This window comes from Bidens hawaiensis, unplaced genomic scaffold (genome assembly GCF_021521415.1).
Source record: "Bidens hawaiensis isolate Kalapana, Puna unplaced genomic scaffold, B.hawaiensis_p1.1 tig00058062_1, whole genome shotgun sequence".
Taxonomy (NCBI): Eukaryota; Viridiplantae; Streptophyta; class Magnoliopsida; order Asterales; family Asteraceae; genus Bidens; species Bidens hawaiensis.
The window spans coordinates 19,597-42,484 of record NW_027500487.1 but is presented as its reverse complement, the minus strand read 5'-3'; the positions used below and the strand labels follow the sequence as shown (position 1 = coordinate 42,484).

The 22,888-nt window shown below is 42.9% G+C and overlaps 1 pseudogene across 1 annotated transcript in view; it reads right to left on the bottom strand.

The window, feature by feature from the left end:
- The window catches only part of LOC143602159 (aquaporin NIP2-1-like), a 47,974-nt pseudogene that overhangs the window by 7,738 nt on the left and 17,348 nt on the right, over positions 1 to 22,888 (bottom strand). Inside the window, exons 3-5 of the transcript XR_013147782.1 lie at positions 8,975 to 9,168; positions 8,825 to 8,886; positions 8,631 to 8,748 (exon numbers count right to left, since the gene is read on the bottom strand). The product of XR_013147782.1 is annotated as an aquaporin NIP2-1-like (transcript). The remainder of the gene's footprint in view (positions 1 to 8,630; positions 8,749 to 8,824; positions 8,887 to 8,974; positions 9,169 to 22,888) is intronic.

Below are 22,888 nucleotides of genomic sequence, written 5' to 3'. Positions count from 1 at the left end.
CTGGGGTTGTGGTACCCGAGAGGAGGAGACTTGGAGCTACACCTACACAGATTCTGATTATGGTGGGTGCAATCAGAGTCGGAAGTCAACAACAGGAGGATGTCAGTTTCTTGGTGGCAGATTGGTGTCGTGGCAATGCAAGAAACAGACTTCGGTCGCAATTTCAACCTGTGAAGCAGAATACATGGCAGCATCCAACTGCTGCTCCCAGGTTCTTTGGATTCAACAACAGTTGCGCGACTATGGTCTGAATTTCTTACTTACTCCTATTTGCATTGATAACACAGCTGCTATCTCAGTAACTAACAATCCCGTGAAACATAGTAAAACTAAACATATTGACATACGTCATCATTTCATACGGGATTGTGCTGAGAAGAAACTGATAGTGCTTGAAAAGGTGGATACGCTTGATAATTTCGCTGATCTTTATACTAAAGCGTTTGATAAAACAAGATTTCAAAACCTTATCGAGCTAAATGGGATGATCAATCCCGAGTAACCATGCTTTTCTTGTAATAGTTAAATAAAAAAAAAGGGGTCACTAACGCTTAAAATTATGTCGGTTACATCAGTTTAAAGGACTTGTCTTCGGATATGTTTTGGTCCTCATTTTCTACTTGTAGATTTTGAGGATAGCCATTAACCAGATTACTGATTGTGACCGGGGCGGTTTATGATGAGTTTTCATTCTTTCGCTTAAAATTAGTCGATCATACTTAGTTATAAGGACACATACTAGTATGTGGTCGGTCCAGCTGATCCATTGGATCTTCGGGATAGCCGTTTACCTGAAGACTTTGTTTTGGTCGGGGCGATTAATGTTAAAATTTTTGAAAAAAATTGGGAAATGAAATTATTTTTCAAGTCTACTACTTCGTAAGAAGTACGTTTGCTATGTTTAACAGAAAATTGATCCAACCTTGGAAAATGATAGATATACTAATTCTGTGTGCTTAACTAGTGAAGTTATTAGGCTTAAAAGGCTTTAGGACAGTCATTGTATGTCATGGTAACTTTTTATGGTACGTAAAAGTAGATGTGATACAAACTAAAACTACTTGATTTTACGTGGAAACTCCTTACGAGTTCTGCATGTCTTCATATATATCTTTCCGAATGATAGGCAGAAAAGCGATTACCCAGTCATACACGAGCCCGTAAGTGTTCTGATTCCCGTGGAGATAGCGTTTCAAGAAACTGCAGTGATCCAGATTCGGGACTTGCAGTTGGTTACTACTCTGAAGTCTATGTAAAGTTTATCATAAAAAAAAAAAAAAAAAACTTATGAGTTATTGAAACATTTTAGAGTTCAACATATCAAGACTTCTTAATCATGGAGTAAGAAAGAGAACGGGAAGGAGATGAAGAGTAATTACAAACTTAATCAGACACTAAGGGTCGAAGTCAATTCGGGGTGACTTGGGGAAAGCCAAATACGCTTTGAGAATAGATAGGAGGCATCATAATCTCTGAGTTGTTGCCCACTTAAATTTTGAGGCATAATTGAACCTAACTCGTATCACAGAAACAATGAAAACCATCTTAAGTATATTACCTGCTTACACCCTGTTTCCTTATGTCATAATACAGCTAAACACGGATCTATGTGACAGTCACATACTTAGTATGATTCCTGTTCGGATCTTTTCTAAAACGTAGCAGTCCCTATCGAGACTGAAATTTGATCCCTTATACTTAAATTGTTTAAAGTTTTCTTTTTCTGAAGTTGGATTTGTTTATAACGGGTTACTTGGACTTGAACGTGTCATTTAGTTCTTAAAGGAAAGTTTTATAACTTAATTGGAAAACTGTTAAACTTATAAGGTTAAATTTTGTAAATATATAGGCGATGTTGTTGAACAGGCGAAGTTGTGGATAACTTCGCCTAGGCGAAGTTATCCGTAACTTCGCCTGTATAACTTCGCCCCTATATAAGGACTTTTAAGGGTCAAACAGTTCATTATTTGAAATTACAGCGAAGTTATCCTCGTAAACCACAGCGAACTTACTCCGATATTCCGGCGAACTTGTCGTTTTTCCGATTTCTAGTTCTTTTTCTCAGTTTCCGTTACGTTTCAAGGTTCGTGATGCCAATACAATGTATAATCTTTGTTCTTCCATGAAAATCAGTGGTCGTTTCGACCCGATTATGAACCTCGAACCGTCGGACCCTCAAATCGGACTTTCAAAACTTGTTTTACGTGTTCATGACCAAACTGATCGTCAACATATCCTTAAAAGCTTGAGTTTAAGTGTCCTAAATTGTCAAAATACCCAGAAAACCTCAGATTTCGAGTTTGAATCAAACTTACTGTCGCCGTTTCAGATTCAGGCGAAGTTAAGGTTTAGGCGAAGTTATCCGTAACTTCGCCTGGAGCTTAAATTCGCCTGAGGCGAAGTTATCCGTAACTTCGCCTGATGCTCAACTTCGCCTGAAGCTTAAATTCGCCTGAGGCGATGTTGTGGTGAGGCGAACTTAAAGATGAAGCGAAGTTGTTCCCAACTTCGCCCCAACTTTAACTTCGCCTGGATCCTTTTAACTTAACAATTATTAGACGAACTTAAAGATGAAGCGAAGTTGTTCCCAACTTCGCCCCAACTTTAACTTCGCCTATACAGTTTTTATCACAACTTCGCTCATGGTAACAAGCGAACTTGTGTTATGTCTTAATGTTTATCTAACTTGGTTCGTTTGTTGCAGAGATGGCTGCTGTTGCCGGTGCTGGAGGTGCTGGAGGAGATGACGGAGGAGATAATCAGAGACAATTTTTCCCGTGTCACAACATGTTCATCACCTTAGACCCGGAAGCGAGTGGTGTGGAGGATTATCCCGAGATAATCACATTCCTCCTACGCTCGAGGATATTCCACGCAATCACGACGACACTGCCGATATCCTTACCCAATATCGAGGATTTCTGGCAGACGGTGGAGTACGATTGTCGTGTTGAGCCCCCGGTCATGAGAGCAACAGTCAACAACCAGGAAGTTCAGTTCTCGTCTGAACAGATACGGGTGGCGTTACGCTTTGGAGAGGAGACTTGGAACGACCCTACGGAGTTTGTGGCTCCGTTTCGTGATGGAGCATTTCTAAGAATGGGCTATTCTGGTCCATTGGGCGATACCCAGAGACGGAAGGGGTTCCGGCTCGATCAGTGGCGCTTCCTCATGCACGTTATGATAGTATGCATGTCTGGGAGGAAGGCGGGCACTGACGGTATGGGTGCGACCATGCAGTCCGCAATGACTGCTCTGACCTATAACAAACGTTATAGTTTCAGTCAGATGGTCTTTTACGAGATCGACAGACAGAGGAGGGCGATGGCTCGTGAGCGGTTCATAATGTATCCAAGATTCATACAGATGATCTTGAACCATGTGGCTCCGAATTTGCCTCAACGACGCCCGATAAGATACGTGGAGAATGTGAGCAAACGTATCTTTGCTCAATGTCGCACTTCCAGTGCGAGGAGCAAGCCTGAACGTCGTCCAAGGCATACTCCACTCTTCGGGTACTTAATAAACCCGGGGTATGTGCCAGCTCGGGGAGACGAGTTCAGAGATCCTCAACCACGACAGGCGGGAGCACCTCAAGCTGTACATGCTGCGCCTGTTGTGGCGGCTGAAGAGGATGTTGACCTTGATGCTGCATTTGGCGGCCAAGGTTTCTTCGACATGGATCGTTTTGATCCACATGAAGAAGTGCAGGTCTCTGCTGCACAGGTGAGGGAAGTGATTGTTACTAGAGCAGCTACGACGGTGGCTGACTCAGATCTTGACGAGGTTATGCATGAGGCGAGAAGGATGATGGTGAGTCGAGAGAGAACGTTGGGGAAGAGAAAGAGGACGGTGGATGATAGTGAGTCAGAGGAAGAAGAGGAGTACATACACAAGTTGATCAGACGTTCGAGACGTGAAAGGACAGGTGCTGGTATGGGAGCTGGAGAGACTTCACGTGTTATACGTTTTGCTCCATCCGCACTGTCAGGTATGTCAATCGTTCCTACTTCTGTACAGGTTACAAGCGCCGCAGATGTTCCTGTGGTGGCTACATCAGCCGTCGGCATCCCATCCACTACACTACAGACGACGACTCCGGAGATTGTGTCGTTACCACCTCCAACGCTTACTCCTTCAGAGGTGGTGGCACAATTTGTAGAGTCGACGGTCGTCGCAACTGCAGGGTTGTCGGTCACGATACCACCTGCGGTTACGTCCACAACTGCTTCTGAAGTCCCAGTTGCATTCGAAATCCCTGCTGAGTATACTCCAGATACATCTAATATGAGATTTGATTTCGATGCAACCATCTCAGACTCGGAGAGAATAGCTGCACTTGAGCGGGTCGTGGCAGAGCAATCAAGGATCACCTTTATCCAGACCCAGGCTATTCAACGCCTTGTAGCAGAAAATCAACTACAGTCGTCCCTCCTGGTTGAGCATGGGAGGATTATAGATGCTATGAAGGCGTTCTTGGCATCTCAGGGGGAGACAGGCTGTAGAGGCGACGAGTTAAGGACTAAGAAGAGAAACGACAGAGACGATGATCCCAATGCACCGAAAGGTGCAGGTGGTGAGTTGCCAAGAACTACTCAAGCTCTTGGGACTTCCACAGCTCAGGGGGAGTCTGCAGGTGCAGTTGGTGGTGATGATGTGGTGATGGTTGATGATGAAGATGATGTAATTGAAGCGTTGAGAGAGTTAGATGATGATATGCTAGATGATGATGTGTTTGATGATGATGTGCTGCCGAGTGAGGAGATTGAGAAGATTGGCGCACAGATTGTGATTGAAGATGGGATAGAAGAGGGGGAGATTGTAGAAGAAGACGTTGAACACGAGATCCCAGATGTTGAGAAAGCCGACATGGGTACTGAGATGGATGAGACTGAGTGGGAGGAGCAGCCTAGGTGGAAGGAAGGCTGTGCTCATTGGTTTATTAAGACCAAGAAGCCTGCTGTTCCAGCCATGTTCAAGAAGAGTTATAACATCAAAGGCTATGCTGAGTCGAAGAAGGGAATTATCTGTTGGATATATGATGAACAGATAAAGTTGTTTGTGGTGAAGCGTTATGATGGTATTCAATACTTCAAAAGAACCCTGAGATCTCTCAATACGTTGCCGGAATGTGAGGTGAAGGATTTGGCCAGGTTGGGCCTGATAAATAGAAGTGACGACAACATGGCAAGAGTGATTGGGAAGATCGTGTGGAAAGAAAGCATAAAAGAGAAGAAGTTTGAATTATTAAAGCCACAGAAGGGAAAGCTCGTGGAGGATACAGAAAGGGGAATGAGAGCAGATGGCAAGCCATGGATGGTGATGAAGTACAAACCGATCCGATGCATCAAGGAGGTTCCAATGAAGACTATGCCTCAAGATGTGTTGAAGAATCTAAAATGGTGGTACGTTGATTGCCAGACTGCTGAAGCCGTGATGGAAGACGAAGACGAACAAGAAGTGCTGAGGGTGTATGATCCGATGCATCTTGTTAACTTATCGAAAGCTGATCTGCAAGTGTTGAATGAAATGAAGATATTCTATATTCCTGCTTGGAAGGACGAAGCAAGGAAATATCAGCGAGTAGTCACGGTATGTGTTAGAGAAGGAGTGCATGCGTGAAGATACAGGATTACAAGACAAGAGCTTAAAGATCAAGATATGAAGCTACTGCCAAGGGGGAGTCTGTTGGTGCATAAATGTCAGTAGTTCATAGTCTAGAGTTTGTAATCGAGTCTGTATTGTTATTTATGTTTTTGTTTATAAGCGAAGTTGTCAACAAGTTCGCATAGGCGAACTTGTTGAACAAGCGAAGTTATGGACAACTTCGCCTGAACATATCAGGCGAAGTTGTCGTGTATTTATATATAGGTTACGGATAGTTGGTTAACGAGTTGTTGAGTGAATCGTGTGATAGTTGTTAGCAGTTTTGGTTCACGAGTCTGTAATAGTGATATCGTATCACGTGTTCGGTTATCAATATAACGTGTTCGTTTATCGTATCGTGTTTGTTTGATTTGTGTTCTATACTCGTAACGATCTACGCAGGGATTCCGCACCTGAGTAGACCGCGATATCTCGTGCGATCCGTCTAGGGAACCTACACTCCTTCATGAAATTTAAGACGTAATAACCACACTCAGTACTTCCCCGCTGAGTCGGACACTACAAAATTACAAACAGTATAATTATTAAGTCATAACTAGTATTTCACCACCGCGCGTTGAGGCGGAAACACAACTTGGTTGACATTCAGAAAATTGGTTAAAGAATTTAAATCAAAGTAAACTCGTATACATTTCGTAAAACTCTTAATGCCATATACAAAAAAACACATAATAAAGTTTGATAACTACCAAGTCTTATGACCAAATACAACCATAACTTGTAACTTGTTTCCATATCACCCCTTTGCTTTACTATGCAAATCATGTAGAATGCTAAATATAAGAGCATATATATAAAGTCATATTATCATTCTTGTTTAATATAGTGCTTCCAGAAAGTCATATTATCATTCTTGATAACTATGGTGCTTCCAGAAAGTCATATTATCATTCTTGTTTAATATATATAAATAAAGAGTAGCTATATAAAAAAAGAGAGACAGTTAAAAACTTACATGGCAATCTTCAATTAGGTCCTATATGTTTCAGCTAGCTCAATGGGCTGTCGTTGTTCAAAAGAACAATATCCATCATGTATGGATTTATCATGGAAGGTAGAATTCAACTTTTTTGAAAGTTGTTGACGGGCTTCATTATTCCTTCATAAGAACAGCAGATCATAATAATCATTCATCATAAATCAGTTAAAACAATAACACATACTTTTGTTTACTTATCATAAAACAAACTTACAGTAACGAATCGTCAGGCACATCTATATCTTGACCCCTTTTCCATTAGTTTCTATCACATGATCAACTACTTTAATATTTGCTGCAATCAATATTCGTCACGTTAAATTGGAATAAGTACTTGTAAATACAAAGTTCTCTAATTACTGAAGCATAATAGACATATACAGGATTGATTCATATAAGCCAGAAATTCACAAAATAATAAAAACAAAAAACTTATTTAAAAAATAAACCTGATGCAATTGAGACAGTAATCCAAATGTGTTCAACTATCAATTGCATTACATTTCAAATACTCCCATGGTGGTGCAAGAAAATACCCTTCATTGGAGGATATGCATTAGGAAACAAAGCTACATCTGAAATTAAAATAACACTAATAAACAAAAATTCCAAGTAAAGCAGATTAACATTAACACATTAAAGAAACTGTACTTTGAATATAAAACAAAGAATCATTTCTAAAGGTGTGAAGTTTGATAAAGTGAAAGTAAAAACATACCTTTAGGTCATTAGTTTTCATGGCATCCAGGCCAACCAATTTTGGGAAATTGAACATCATAAAACAACTGATTCGGCTGAAACATATACAAGTAGTTTAAATTGAAGCTTAAATTGAAGCTACAAAGACAGTACGTGTTAATACGATGTCATTGTTGTTTCTTTTGGTTAGCCGATTTGCAAGTAGTTTATTTGAGTCATCATAGATTGCAAGTAATTAACCTAAACACTAAACCAAACAAACCTAGCTGTACAGAAAATGTAGCAAAGCACGGCTTGTAATCAATGTCAATAATTAATTCAAGGCCTAACTAAAAATATTATCAAAATCAGGCATTACTAGTAATCAATAACCAGTTGATCTAAGAAATGTTAGAAACCTTACAGACATTTTACCAAAATAAAAGCGTGGATATATCAATGAGCTAGAACAAAACTGGATAGACGAACAATTATGTGAAGATATAAACAAAATAGCTATTTATCTATTACATTTAACCTGTTATTTATGAATATTCAACTAAACTTAAGTTAATTAATTTTATATTACAAAGAACAACTGTTACCTTCATTCAGGAATTTCATCGAGCAGTTGGTAGGCAACCATCACAAATAGTCACCCAAACATTAAAAGTAATTTCCAAAATATAACACTTGATTCCTAATCTCATTATAACGCATTAAAATAATCAAATAAATCACCTTCCCTAATTTTCTAGGGCTAGATAGTAAACACAAAATTGACCTGCTTCAGGCAGTGTTTTGACAAGAATCAATAATCATTACCTAAACGAAACTGCTGAAATTCAATCACACAACCGAAATTAAGCACGAATTGATCATATAACATATCAGGCGTCTGGTGACTGGTTGTGGTGACGGAATGACGTGGTGGTGATGCGTTCTTGACTGGTGGTGCTGGCAAAAGGTCGTGATGGTGATGGTCGGCGTTCCTGGTGATGTTCGTGGTGACCGGTGGTGGTAATTTGAGAGAAAGGTTAACAGATGTATTTGAATATAGGTCAAAATTGGTCTTGGTTTGACAAGCATAGAGTTTTTAATTTTGACTGAAAGATTACTTGTTTGTATGACACGCAATATATATTTTTTTTTATGACTTTGTTTAATGACATGCAAAAACGACTGTCATAAATCTTCTATTTTACAAAAATTATGACGTTTTTTTAATGACTTACATAATTGCGCGTCATAAATTGACGCGTGTCATTGTGCGCATGTCATGGAAGCCCTTTTTTCTAGTAGTGACCCCTCATAATGTTCCTGTTATTGGGCCAACAATATACACCCATATACCCTTATAGTTGTTGCTAGTTAATGCTGGTCCGATGGTGCGTGCTGGGTTCATTGATCCTCCTGATACTGGCCTGAAAATTCGATATGCCAATTATCAGTTTTGCTCTTGGAACAATAATTGATTTTGTAGAAGTATGCTAAATTTACCCTGTTATGATGGAGGTAATGCATACTGCTGATCCGACCGCTATACCTGCCAGCTCTCCTACCTGCATATATTTTTGAATCTTACGTTTTTGTCAAATAACGGATTACACATTAGCATTGATATTTTTCTTGAAATTTAATGTTTATTACAGCTTTAGAATCGGTGGCTACAGCTGAAGTGACAAACATCATGCCGAAAGTTATAATGATTTCCATGATCAGAGCTTGTATGTCTGTCCCTAAAGGAGTGGTTGTGCCTAATTGCTCTATAGGTTGTAGCAACTTTGTAGGGCGAATGAAGCTGATATGGCTCCTGTGAACTGTGCTGCAGCGTAGAGAGGGACCTGCACAAATTGTAAAAGAATATTAGATTGGACACGTATGTTGGGTAAACCCTTAAAACAAGAATATTGGTACATGTTTAATTGCGTTAATTGGTCAGAAGTCTAAAACACATTTTGTTATGCTTTTTATTTCCTTTCAAATTTTATATAAGCAGTATATATATTAAACAGGAAGATCAAATCTATGGTATCAAATAAAGGCCTTTGATCTGACTGTACCCGAGTGTTAATGCCTTTCTTCTACCTCTCTATTAAATTGAATAATTAAGAGGTTGAAATAATTGAAAATAAACTTGCTGCTAGACTTTTATGTAAACTAGGGAGATAGTTAGCCCACGTTTTGAGGCAAGGAGTGCGTTTTATTGTTTAAATAATCATGACGCCTACCAAACGAAAGATTAAACCTCCAAAAGGTAAGGTGTCCGGTTAATTGGTTAGTTAAACAAGTGAAATAGTTAAATAAAATAACAAAGAAAAAGTTAATCAAAAAGTAGTAAAAGTAATGGGATATACATAAAACAAATTAAAAATCAAGATTTTAGCTGCGTCCGTCTGATCTTTTTGTTCGCATTCATGTCTTGTACTCAAAGAATAAACAGTTTTAGTTTAGTCGGTGAAGGAAAACGGATCCGCTCCCCACTAATGGGTCATGGATCCAATGAGTCAACAGAGTAGGATACGGTTTAATGCCAACACGATATGAACTCAATTGCCTAAAGTCCAATGACAAGCACCTGCAAAACAGACACCGTGAGCTCGTTACGGGAAGGACAAGAGGGGGGTCTTCCCGTAACCACCCTCTGGCGTGAGAATAAGTACTGTTCTGTAGAAGATAAGCACTTAAGTAAATTTAGAGAGTACAGTGGGAGTGAATGAATACCTCATGATGATTGAGAGGATATTTATAGCCGAAGAGTGTGGGAAGGTGATTGGGCCAGCTGTCCCTTAAGAAGATGCCTGCATAACCGTTTGGACACGTGTCCTTATGTGACAGGTTCAAGTTATACGTTGCATGTGCATGTATAACAAGCCGGACACGTGTCTCTTTCCCATTGATTGACGGGAGAATATTGGCCATGTACACGGTTATAACGAACTTGCTAGGTGTTATTGGCTGATTGGCTGAGGGATCACATATTGCCCAAGAAAGCATCTTGGTAAATCTTCTAGAAGGTAATTGTTATTGACAGCTGTCCCGGAGTGTCACACCCGGCCCTGAGCGGCGGAAACAGCCGGGTGCGCGCGAGTGGGGATTGATAATTAAGCACGGGCCATTGCAAACATTCAAAGATTTTCATTGCGCATGAAATGTTTAATACAAATACATTACATTGTTTAAAAATTACATAAAACATCCAAGTATAAAAACTGTTGAAGATTTCCACGCCATATCCCCTTGCGCGGCGGGAACAACCATGCGCATCAAAGGGATAGAACTAAAATCTTCCAAAAAAAAGCTAGTTTTAGATGTTCAGCGTGAGGTGCTCTAAGTGTGACTCCATGCGCTACCTAGTTATCTCCTGAAAGACACGTAAAACATTTGAATCAGTATAAACTGAGTGAGTTCACAAGTTTTAGTAACTTGATAAATCGTATCGCGTCATAAACATAATAGCATCATTGAAACACATGCTTAGTAAAACAGTTCTGAAAACATAATCTGATAAAAATCGTTCCGCGGTTTACGCGCGAACATTTCTGGGAACTGTGCTCGTCTGTGTAAGTGGCGCTGCCACTACGAGCGAAACAAGTAATACCGTCCCGCGGGTTACGCGCGGACACATCTGAAAAACCGTGCTCGTCTGTGTAAGTGGCGCTGCCACTACGAGCGAATAATACCGTCCCGCGGGTTACGCGCAGACGTTGTGCCGGAAAACAAGGCGCTCGTCTGCGTAAGAGGAGCGACCTCTACGAGCGGGCTCAAACCCATAGTACTGCCCCATGACCATACTAGGCACTCGTCTGTGTAAGAGGTGCGACCCCTACGAGTGGGCGGATCAAACCAGCAGTCCCTACCCTTAGAGTTCCAATGGTAAAGTGATCACTTACTCAAATTCTGGCGCACATACATTGTAAACCAAAGATAACCGTTTGCATTGCTCATCATGAAACATAATTTAAACATAATCGTTTACATAACTTGTAAGTATACCATGATAAATCGTAATTTAAGTACGTGTCCCTCGCCCCGAAAACAGTTTAAAAATAGTGAAAACAGTGAAAATAGGGGCTGTGAGACTCACCTGTGGTTCTTGTTAAGGGATTAATCGAGATTCGGGTTTTCTTGGTGTTGGCCTTTGAATTGAAGGTCTAGAATACGATTAAGAAGTATATATATTAAGATCAAGAAATAGGAGAATATGAGGGTTGGAAGGTAGATCTCAAGGTTATACTCTCGGCTTACCTAGTAACAGGATCGGATGCTTGGGAGATGATTAGTGCAAGTTTGCAGTTCTTAAGAGAGAAGTTTGAAGTGTGTTTGGGTGATAACTTAGGTTACATATTTATAGTCAAACTCAAGGGAACACAATCCCTTGCTTTAGGGGATTGTAATCTTTTCATATCTAGGTGTAATGATGATAAAGTATGGAAATTATTATTATTTATTTAAAAGTGGAGTAGTGGATAAAAGATTTTGATTTGATTTGGTCAGGACATGCAGGTCTGGGGTTGGTGAGAATAGGGTGGCTGACAGTTGACTTTTCATGTTACAGTGTGCTTTTTCAGGTACTTTTGTCAGTGTACAGTAAAAAGTGGAAAATCTCTGAAACATGCTACTGTTCCCTTTTTGGGCGGGAGTAATCTCCTTACGTCTGGAGAATAGACTAAGTGTTCTGTGCGTATCACTTTGTGCGCATAGCTTTCTGCGTGAAGGACATTTCTTTGCTGCGGGTAGGTGCGTAACCTTCTCGCAGTTAGGGACATTGAGTTTCATTTGTAGATTCTCCAGGTGGTCTTGGTATTTCAACATAGTGATCAGTTATGTTGAAGTCAATTCCATCTTGGAGCTTCAGACAAACTAGCTCTCAATGTTCCCGCCATGCGGGGAGGTTAGTTCCCTTCCGCACGCGCATAAACGATTTAGGATGCACCCGCCTTAGCATCATGCGGGATGGTCAACCCATTAGACAACATATCGTTAAGTTACATGAAAACATAAAGCCAAAACATTCGCGCATGGCGCATATAACATATGCCCACGCTGGTTCTTAACATGGCGCTCGCGCAGGGCGCACATAACAAATGCACGCGCTGATTCTAACATAGCGCGCTCGCGCAGGGCGCACATAACAAATGCACGCGCTGATTCTAACATAGCGCGCTCGCGCAAGGCGCATATAACATAATTACCTAATATTTAGGTTGATTACTTGGTTTAAGGGATTGGGAATTTACCGGGTGTCACATTCTCCCCCTGTTAAACGAATTTCGTCCCGAAATTTAGGAGACGTTGCTGGCAGAAGCCATGCTCTGAAAGAGGTGTGGGTATTTCTTGCGTATTTGATCTTCTCTTTCCCAAGTGAATTCAGGCCCACGCCTTGATTTCCATTGAACCTTTACTAACTTGATTTTGCTTCTGCGCAACTTTTGTTCTTTCCAATCGGTTACTGCTATAGGTTCTTCTACGAAGTGCAGCTGTTTGTCGATGTGAATCTCTTCCAACGGCAAAATCAACGTTTCGTCAGATAAGCACTTTTTGAGGTTGGACACATGAAACGTATCATGAACTCCACTGAGTTCGGCGGGTAAACGGAGTTTATAAGCAACCGGACCGATCCTTTCCAGGATCTCAAATGGTCCAATGTAGCGCGGATTCAACTTTCCTCGCTTGCCGAAACGGGGGACTCCTTTCCATGGAGAGACTTTCAAAAGTACTCTATCCCCTACTTGAAACTCCAACGGTTTCCTTCGCACATCTGCGTAGCTCTTCTGTCTGTCGCGCGCTGTCTTAAGGCGATCCCGTATCTGAAAAATCTTGTCTGTTGTTTCTTGGATCAATTCTGGACCAGTCATTTGCTTGTCACCCACTTCAGCCCAGCACAGTGGGGATCTACACTTGCGCCCATACAAAGCTTCAAACGGCGCAGCCTTGAGGCTTGTGTGATAACTGTTGTTGTAAGAAAATTCAACCAATGGGAGATGAGTATCCCAGCTACCTCCGAAATCGATCGCGCACGCGCGTAGCATATCTTCCAATGTCTGGATTGTTCGCTCGCTTTGCCCATCCGTTTGAGGATGATATGCCGTACTCATGTCAAGACGAGTACCTAAAGCCCCTTGTAACGATCTCCAAAATCTTGAGGTGAACCGACTATCTCTATCAGAAATGATGGACACTGGGACTTCATGTTTTGAAACTACTTCTCGAATATACAATCGGGCTAACTTTTCCATCTTATCGGTTTCCTTGATCGGCAGGAAGTGCGCTGACTTAGTTAGCCGATCCACAATAACCTAGATCGTGTCGTAACCCCCAGGTGTCCTTGGCAGTTTGGTGATGAAGTCCATAGAGATTTGTTCCCACTTCCACATGGGAATTTCTGGCTGTTGAAGCAACCCTGACGGCTTCTGGTATTCAGCCTTTACCTTCGAACACGTCAGGCATTTACTGACATACGCCGCGATGGCGCCTTTAAGATTGGGCCACCAATACAGCGTTTTAACATCTTGGTACATCTTGTCTGCGCCAGGATGTACGGAATACCGCGTCTTGTGAGCTTCGTTTAATACTTGCTCGAGCAATCCTCCCTTGAGAAGGACCCATATGCGGTTAGCAAAATATCGAGTGTCGTTCTCTTTGATCTCCAAATTCTTAATCATACCTCCAAGGGATTCGTTTTTAACAAACTCTGGTTTCAAGGCTTCTTGCTGAGCGTCTCGGATGCGGGTAGAGAGATCTGTGTGAATGGTCAACCTTAGAGCCTTGACTCGTAGCGTTTTTATTCGCTCCTTCCTACTTAGCGCGTCTGCTACCACATTCGCCTTTCCAGGGTGGTACTTAATTTCACAATCATAATCATTCAACAACTCCACCCATCTTCGTTGCCTCATGTTTAAATCCTTTTGATCAAATATATGTTGAAGGCTCTTGTGATCCGTAAAGATTATACACTTTGTATCATAGAGGTAATGGCGCCAAATCTTTAGCGCGAAGACAACCGCTCCAAGTTCCAGATCATGCGTTGTGTAGTTCTTTTCATTGGTCTTGAGTTGGCGCGAGGCATACGCTATGACTTTGTCTCGCTGCATAAGGACACATCCGAGTCCCTGATGTGAAGCGTCGCAGTAAACGACGATGTCATCCGTCCCCTCGGGCAGAGACAGAATTGGCGCACTACATAACTTCTGTTTTAACATTTGAAATGCTGTTTCCTGATTTTCGCCCCAAACAAACTTCTTGTCTTTCTGAGTTAGCGCGGTCAGAGGTAGAGCTATCTTGGAGAAGTTCTCAATGAAGCGTCGATAGTAGCCAGCTAGTCCTAGGAATTGCCTCACCTCAGTTGGGGTTTTTGGCGCTTCCCAGTTTTCGATGGCCTTGACTTTGGAAGGATCAACGTGTATCCCTTTCTCGTTTACAACGTGACCGAGAAAGTGAACTTCTCTAAGCCAAAACTCACATTTGGAAAACTTCGCATACAACTTTTCTTTCCTCAACAATTCCAAAATCAATCTCAGGTGTTGCTCATGCTCGGCCTTGGTCCGAGAGTAAATCAGAATATCATCTATAAACACAATCACAAACTTGTCCAAGTATGGTTTGCACACGCGGTTCATCAGATCCATGAATACAGCCGGCGCATTAGTTAGCCCGAAAGGCATCACTAAGAACTCATAATGGCCGTATCTAGTTCGGAAGGCTGTTTTCGGCACATCTTCCTCATGGACCCTAAGTTGGTGGTATCCGGACCGTAGATCTATCTTCGAATAATAACTGGATCCCTGCAACTGGTCAAATAAGTCGTCAATCCTTGGTAAGGGGTACCGATTCTTAACTGTCAGCTTGTTCAGCTCCCTGTAGTCAATACACATCCGGAAGGAACCATCCTTCTTCTTAACAAACAGTACTGGAGCTCCCCAAGGTGAAAAGCTTGGGCGTATGAAACCCTTATCCAATAGTTCCTGTAACTGATTGGATAGCTCTTGCATCTCAGATGGAGCTAATCGATAAGGCGCTCGAGCTACTGGCGCAGCTCCTGGGACTAAATCAATACGAAATTCTACTTGTCGCGGCTGTGGCAATCCGGGCAAATCTTCAGGAAAAACTTCTGGAAATTCGCGCACTACTGGTAAGTCTTCAATTCTTCGCTCATCTCCTTTCTTCTCTACTACATGCGCCAGGAAGGCGTAGCACCCTTTCCTTAGGCACTTGCGCGCCTTTAGGCACGAAATCAGTTTCGTCGCAACTCCCCTTCTTTCCCCTTGAATTACCAAGGTTTCTCCGTTCAACAGTGGGATCCGAACCTGCTTCTCATGGCAAATAACTTCCGCTCGGTTCTCGACTAACCAATCCATACCTATCACAATGTCAAAACTTCCCAAGTTTATTGGTAACAAGTTAATATTGAACCCGTGACCTCCCATGACTATAACACATTGCTCAGTTCTTTCGTTCGCGCATAACTGCCTACCATTGGCTAGTTCTATAGTATAAGGCGTGTCTAGCCTACTGGTTGCTAAGCCTAGGGAGTTTTTAAACTCAGCAGATATAAAACTTAGGTCAGCGCCAGTATCAAATAAGACAGATGCAAAATGGCCGTTAAGCAAAAACGTACCGGTTACCACATTCGGCTCTTCTTTAGCTTCACCCGCGCCGATCACAAAAGCTCTCCCGCGAGCTTGGTTTCCCCTTTGCGGGCAATCCCGACTAAAATGCCCTGGCTTTCCGCATGCGTAGCAGTTGTCACTGGCTCCAGCTTCTTTAGCACGGCAATTCACCGTCTTGTGCCCTGGCCTGTTACATTTGGCGCACGTGACGCTCGCGCATTCACCCTCGTGGTGAAACTTGCATTTGTTGCACCATGGGTAAGGCCCGCTGTATCCTTTCCTTGATGGCTCCGCGGCTTGGATCGCGTAAACCCTTGCGCTTTCCTGCTTCTTGAACGGTGGCTGCTTGGAGTCGGACCCTCGGTGGTGAGAGTTCCATTTCCTCTTGGAGTCAGAGGTTCGCTGCTCGTTTCCGCGCGTAGTCAACATACCCGCACGGACCGTATCCCTTGTAAGGGTGATGGCCCGCGCTACCGCCTCATCAAAGGTTGGAGGCGCTGCGGCGTTGAGCGGAACCCTAACGACAGGAGGTAACCCAAAAATATACCTCTCGATCTTCTTTTCCTCCGTGTTTGCCATGTCTGGCACTAACTGGCAAAGCTCATTGAACCGGTTGTTGTAGGCGTCGATATCCGTTCCTACCATGGTGTGGTTCCAGAATTCCTGCTGCAGACTCTGGATTTCTGCGCGAGAGCAGAACTTTCTCATCATCATTTCCTTCAGTTCTTCCCAGGTCTTGTGAAGAGCAACTTCTCGCCCCAAAGTCTTCACTTGAAGCTTCCACCAAGACGAAGCTGCTTCTTGGAACATGCAGGTCGCGTAAAGAACCTTCTGGTTCTCACTACATCTGCTAATGGAGAGAACTGTCTCCATCTTGTCAATCCAGTTGTAGAGCCCAATGGCCCCTTCGGTACCCTTGAATGGCCAAGGCCTACAGGCCATAAATGTCTTATAGGAGCACCCTTTGTCCAAGGCTCCTGAATCGGGTTCTGGGGTCTCGTTCTGACGACCCTGACTTGATTCGGCCTTGCTGGCCTCATGTGTCGCAATCGCCTGCGCGATTATTTCCGCGAGTTCCTCGGGTGTCATGGTAATTCCCTTGGCTCTGGTTGGAGGCATTCTCGCTTTAAAAGAGTGAAAATATATTAAACTTAGCGCATGTACTCTGAGCACATAATGTTCTTTATCTTTATTCACTAGACACTGTGTGACCCGTGTTCCTAAGTGTGTGTATAGTTTCTTTTGAAAATATTTTCTTTGAAAAAAATATTTCATGCGATTCCCCAACGGTTATAGTCTAGGTTAAAACTTCTTTTCCTAGTTCGCTATAACCAGTGCTCTGATACCAATCTGTCACACCCGGCCCTGAGCGGCGGAAACAGCCGGGTGCGCGCGAGTGGGGATTGATAATTAAGCACGGGCCATTGCAAACATTCAAAGATTTTCATTGCGCATGAAATGTTTAATACAAATACATTACATTGTTTAAAAATTACATAAAACATCCAAGTATAAAAACTGTTGAAGATTTCCACGCCATATCCCCTTGCGCGGCGGGAACAACCATGCGCATCAAAGGGATAGAACTAAAATCTTCCAAAAAAAAGCTAGTTTTAGATGTTCAGCGTGAGGTGCTCTAAGTGTGACTCCATGCGCTACCTAGTTATCTCCTGAAAGACACGTAAAACATTTGAATCAGTATAAACTGAGTGAGTTCACAAGTTTTAGTAACTTGATAAATCGTATCGCGTCGTAAACATAATAGCATCATTGAAACACATGCTTAGTAAAACAGTTCTGAAAACATAATCTGATAAAAATCGTTCCGCGGTTTACGCGCGAACATTTCTGGGAACTGTGCTCGTCTGTGTAAGTGGCGCTGCCACTACGAGCGAAACAAGTAATACCGTCCCGCGGGTTACGCGCGGACACATCTGAAAAACCGTGCTCGTCTGTGTAAGTGGCGCTGCCACTACGAGCGAATAATACCGTCCCGCGGGTTACGCGCAGACGTTGTGCCGGAAAACAAGGCGCTCGTCTGCGTAAGAGGAGCGACCTCTACGAGCGGGCTCAAACCCATAGTACTGCCCCATGACCATACTAGGCACTCGTCTGTGTAAGAGGTGCGACCCCTACGAGTGGGCGGATCAAACCAGCAGTCCCTACCCTTAGAGTTCCAATGGTAAAGTGATCACTTACTCGAATTCTGGCGCACATACATTGTAAACCAAAGATAACCGTTTGCATTGCTCATCATGAAACATAATTTAAACATAATCGTTTACATAACTTGTAAGTATACCATGATAAATCGTAATTTAAGTACGTGTCCCTCGCCCCGAAAACAGTTTAAAAATAGTGAAAACAGTGAAAATAGGGGCTGTGAGACTCACCTGTGGTTCTTGTTAAGGGATTAATCGAGATTCGGGTTTTCTTGGTGTTGGCCTTTGAATTGAAGGTCTAGAATACGATTAAGAAGTATATATATTAAGATCAAGAAATAGGAGAATATGAGGGTTGGAAGGTAGATCTCAAGGTTATACTCTCGGCTTACCTAGTAACAGGATCGGATGCTTGGGAGATGATTAGTGCAAGTTTGCAGTTCTTAAGAGAGAAGTTTGAAGTGTGTTTGGGTGATAACTTAGGTTACATATTTATAGTCAAACTCAAGGGAACACAATCCCTTGCTTTAGGGGATTGTAATCTTTTCATATCTAGGTGTAATGATGATAAAGTATGGAAATTATTATTATTTATTTAAAAGTGGAGTAGTGGATAAAAGATTTTGATTTGATTTGGTCAGGACATGCAGGTCTGGGGTTGGTGAGAATAGGGTGGCTGACAGTTGACTTTTCATGTTACAGTGTGCTTTTTCAGGTACTTTTGTCAGTGTACAGTAAAAAGTGGAAAATCTCTGAAACATGCTACTGTTCCCTTTTTGGGCGGGAGTAATCTCCTTACGTCTGGAGAATAGACTAAGTGTTCTGTGCGTATCACTTTGTGCGCATAGCTTTCTGCGTGAAGGACATTTCTTTGCTGCGGGTAGGTGCGTAACCTTCTCGCAGTTAGGGACATTGAGTTTCATTTGTAGATTCTCCAGGTGGTCTTGGTATTTCAACATAGTGATCAGTTATGTTGAAGTCAATTCCATCTTGGAGCTTCAGACAAACTAGCTCTCAATGTTCCCGCCATGCGGGGAGGTTAGTTCCCTTCCGCACGCGCATAAACGATTTAGGATGCACCCGCCTTAGCATCATGCGGGATGGTCAACCCATTAGACAACATATCGTTAAGTTACATGAAAACATAAAGCCAAAACATTCGCGCATGGCGCATATAACATATGCCCACGCTGGTTCTTAACATGGCGCTCGCGCAGGGCGCACATAACAAATGCACGCGCTGATTCTAACATAGCGCGCTCGCGCAGGGCGCACATAACAAATGCACGCGCTGATTCTAACATAGCGCGCTCGCGCAAGGCGCATATAACATAATTACCTAATATTTAGGTTGATTACTTGGTTTAAGGGATTGGGAATTTACCGGGTGTCACATTCTCCCCCTGTTAAACGAATTTCGTCCCGAAATTTAGGAGACGTTGCTGGCAGAAGCCATGCTCTGAAAGAGGTGTGGGTATTTCTTGCGTATTTGATCTTCTCTTTCCCGAGTGAATTCAGGCCCACGCCTTGATTTCCATTGAACCTTTACTAACTTGATTTTGCTTCTGCGCAACTTTTGTTCTTTCCAATCGGTTACTGCTATAGGTTCTTCTACGAAGTGCAGCTGTTTGTCGATGTGAATCTCTTCCAACGGCAAAATCAACGTTTCGTCAGATAAGCACTTTTTGAGGTTGGACACATGAAACGTATCATGAACTCCACTGAGTTCGGCGGGTAAACGGAGTTTATAAGCAACCGGACCGATCCTTTCCAGGATCTCAAATGGTCCAATGTAGCGCGGATTCAACTTTCCTCACTTGCCGAAACGGGGGACTCCTTTCCATGGAGAGACTTTCAAAAGTACTCTATCCCCTACTTGAAACTCCAACGGTTTCCTTCGCACATCTGCGTAGCTCTTCTGTCTGTCGCGCGCTGTCTTAAGGCGATCCCGTATCTGAAAAATCTTGTCTGTTGTTTCTTGGATCAATTCTGGACCAGTCATTTGCTTGTCACCCACTTCAGCCCAGCACAGTGGGGATCTACACTTGCGCCCATACAAAGCTTCAAACGGCGCAGCCTTGAGGCTTGTGTGATAACTGTTGTTGTAAGAAAATTCAACCAATGGGAGATGAGTATCCCAGCTACCTCCGAAATCGATCGCGCACGCGCGTAGCATATCTTCCAATGTCTGGATTGTTCGCTCGCTTTGCCCATCTGTTTGAGGATGATATGCCGTACTCATGTCAAGACGAGTACCTAAAGCCCCTTGTAACGATCTCCAAAATCTTGAGGTGAACCGACTATCTCTATCAGAAATGATGGACACTGGGACTCCATGTTTTGAAACTACTTCTCGAATATACAATCGGGCTAACTTTTCCATCTTATCGGTTTCCTTGATCGGCAGGAAGTGCGCTGACTTAGTTAGCCGATCCACAATAACCTAGATCGTGTCGTAACCCCCAGGTGTCCTTGGCAGTTTGGTGATGAAGTCCATAGAGATTTGTTCCCACTTCCACATGGGAATTTCTGGCTGTTGAAGCAACCCTGACGGCTTCTGGTATTCAGCCTTTACCTTCGAACACGTCAGGCATTTACTGACATACGCCGCGATGGCGCCTTTAAGATTGGGCCACCAATACAGCGTTTTAACATCTTGGTACATCTTGTCTGCGCCAGGATGTACGGAATACCGCGTCTTGTGAGCTTCGTTTAATACTTGCTCGCGCAATCCTCCCTTGAGAGGGACCCATATGCGGTTAGCAAAATATCGAGTGTCGTTCTCTTTGATCTCCAAATTCTTAATCATACCTCCAAGGGATTCGTTTTTAACAAACTCTGGTTTCAAGGCTTCTTGCTGAGCGTCTCGGATGCGGGTAGAGAGATCTGTGTGAATGGTCAACCTTAGAGCCTTGACTCGTAGCATTTTTATTCGCTCCTTCCTACTTAGCGCGTCTGCTACCACATTCGCCTTTCCAGGGTGGTACTTAATTTCACAATCATAATCATTCAACAACTCCACCCATCTTCGTTGCCTCATGTTTAAATCCTTTTGATCAAATATATGTTGAAGGCTCTTGTGATCCGTAAAGATTATACACTTTGTACCATAGAGGTAATGGCGCCAAATCTTTAGCGCGAAGACAACCGCTCCAAGTTCCAGATCATGCGTTGTGTAGTTCTTTTCATTGGTCTTGAGTTGGCGCGAGGCATACGCTATGACTTTTTCTCGCTGCATAAGGACACATCCGAGTCCCTGATGTGAAGCGTCGCAGTAAACGACGATGTCATCCGTCCCCTCGGGCAGAGACAGAATTGGCGCACTACATAACTTCTGTTTTAACATTTGAAATGCTGTTTCCTGATTTTCGCCCCAAACAAACTTCTTGTCTTTCTGAGTTAGCGCGGTCAGAGGTAGAGCTATCTTGGAGAAGTTCTCAATGAAGCGTCGATAGTAGCCAGCTAGTCCTAGGAATTGCCTCACCTCAGTTGGGGTTTTTGGCGCTTCCCAGTTTTCGATGGCCTTGACTTTGGAAGGATCAACGTGTATCCCTTTCTCGTTTACAACGTGACCGAGAAAGTGAACTTCTCTAAGCCAAAACTCACATTTGGAAAACTTCTCATACAACTTTTCTTTCCTCAACAATTCCAAAATCAATCTCAGGTGTTGCTCATGCTCGGCCTTGGTCCGAGAGTAAATCAGAATATCATCTATAAACACATTCACAAACTTGTCCAAGTATGGTTTGCACACGCGGTTCATCAGATCCATGAATACAGCCGGCGCATTAGTTAGCCCGAAAGGCATCACTAAGAACTCATAATGGCCGTATCTAGTTCGGAAGGCTGTTTTCGGCACATCTTCCTCATGGACCCTAAGTTGGTGGTATCCGGACCGTAGATCTATCTTCGAATAATAACTGGATCCCTGCAACTGGTCAAATAAGTCGTCAATCCTTGGTAAGGGGTACCGATTCTTAACTGTCAGCTTGTTCAGCTCCCTGTAGTCAATACACATCCGGAAGGAACCATCCTTCTTCTTAACAAACAGTACTGGAGCTCCCCAAGGTGAAAAGCTTGGGCGTATGAAACCCTTATCCAATAGTTCCTGTAACTGATTGGATAGCTCTTGCATCTCAGATGGAGCTAATCGATAAGGCGCTCGAGCTACTGGCGCAGCTCCTGGGACTAAATCAATACGAAATTCTACTTGTCGCGGCTGTGGCAATCCGGGCAAATCTTCAGGAAAAACTTCTGGAAATTCGCGCACTACTGGTAAGTCTTCAATTCTTCGCTCATCTCCTTTCTTCTCTACTACATGCGCCAGGAAGGCGTAGCACCCTTTCCTTAGGCACTTGCGCGCCTTTAGGCACGAAATCAGTTTCGTCGCAACTCCCCTTCTTTCCCCTTGAATTACCAAGGTTTCTCCGTTCAACAGTGGGATCCGAACCTGCTTCTCATGGCAAATAACTTCCGCTCGGTTCTCGACTAACCAATCCATACCTATCACAATGTCAAAACTTCCCAAGTTTATTGGTAACAAGTTAATATTGAACCCGTGACCTCCCATGACTATAACACATTGCTCAGTTCTTTCGTTCGCGCATAACTGCCTACCATTGGCTAGTTCTATAGTATAAGGCGTGTCTAGCCTACTGGTTGCTAAGCCTAGGGAGTTTTTAAACTCAGCAGATATAAAACTTAGGTCAGCGCCAGTATCAAATAAGACAGATGCAAAATGGCCGTTAAGCAAAAACGTACCGGTTACCACATTCGGCTCTTCTTTAGCTTCA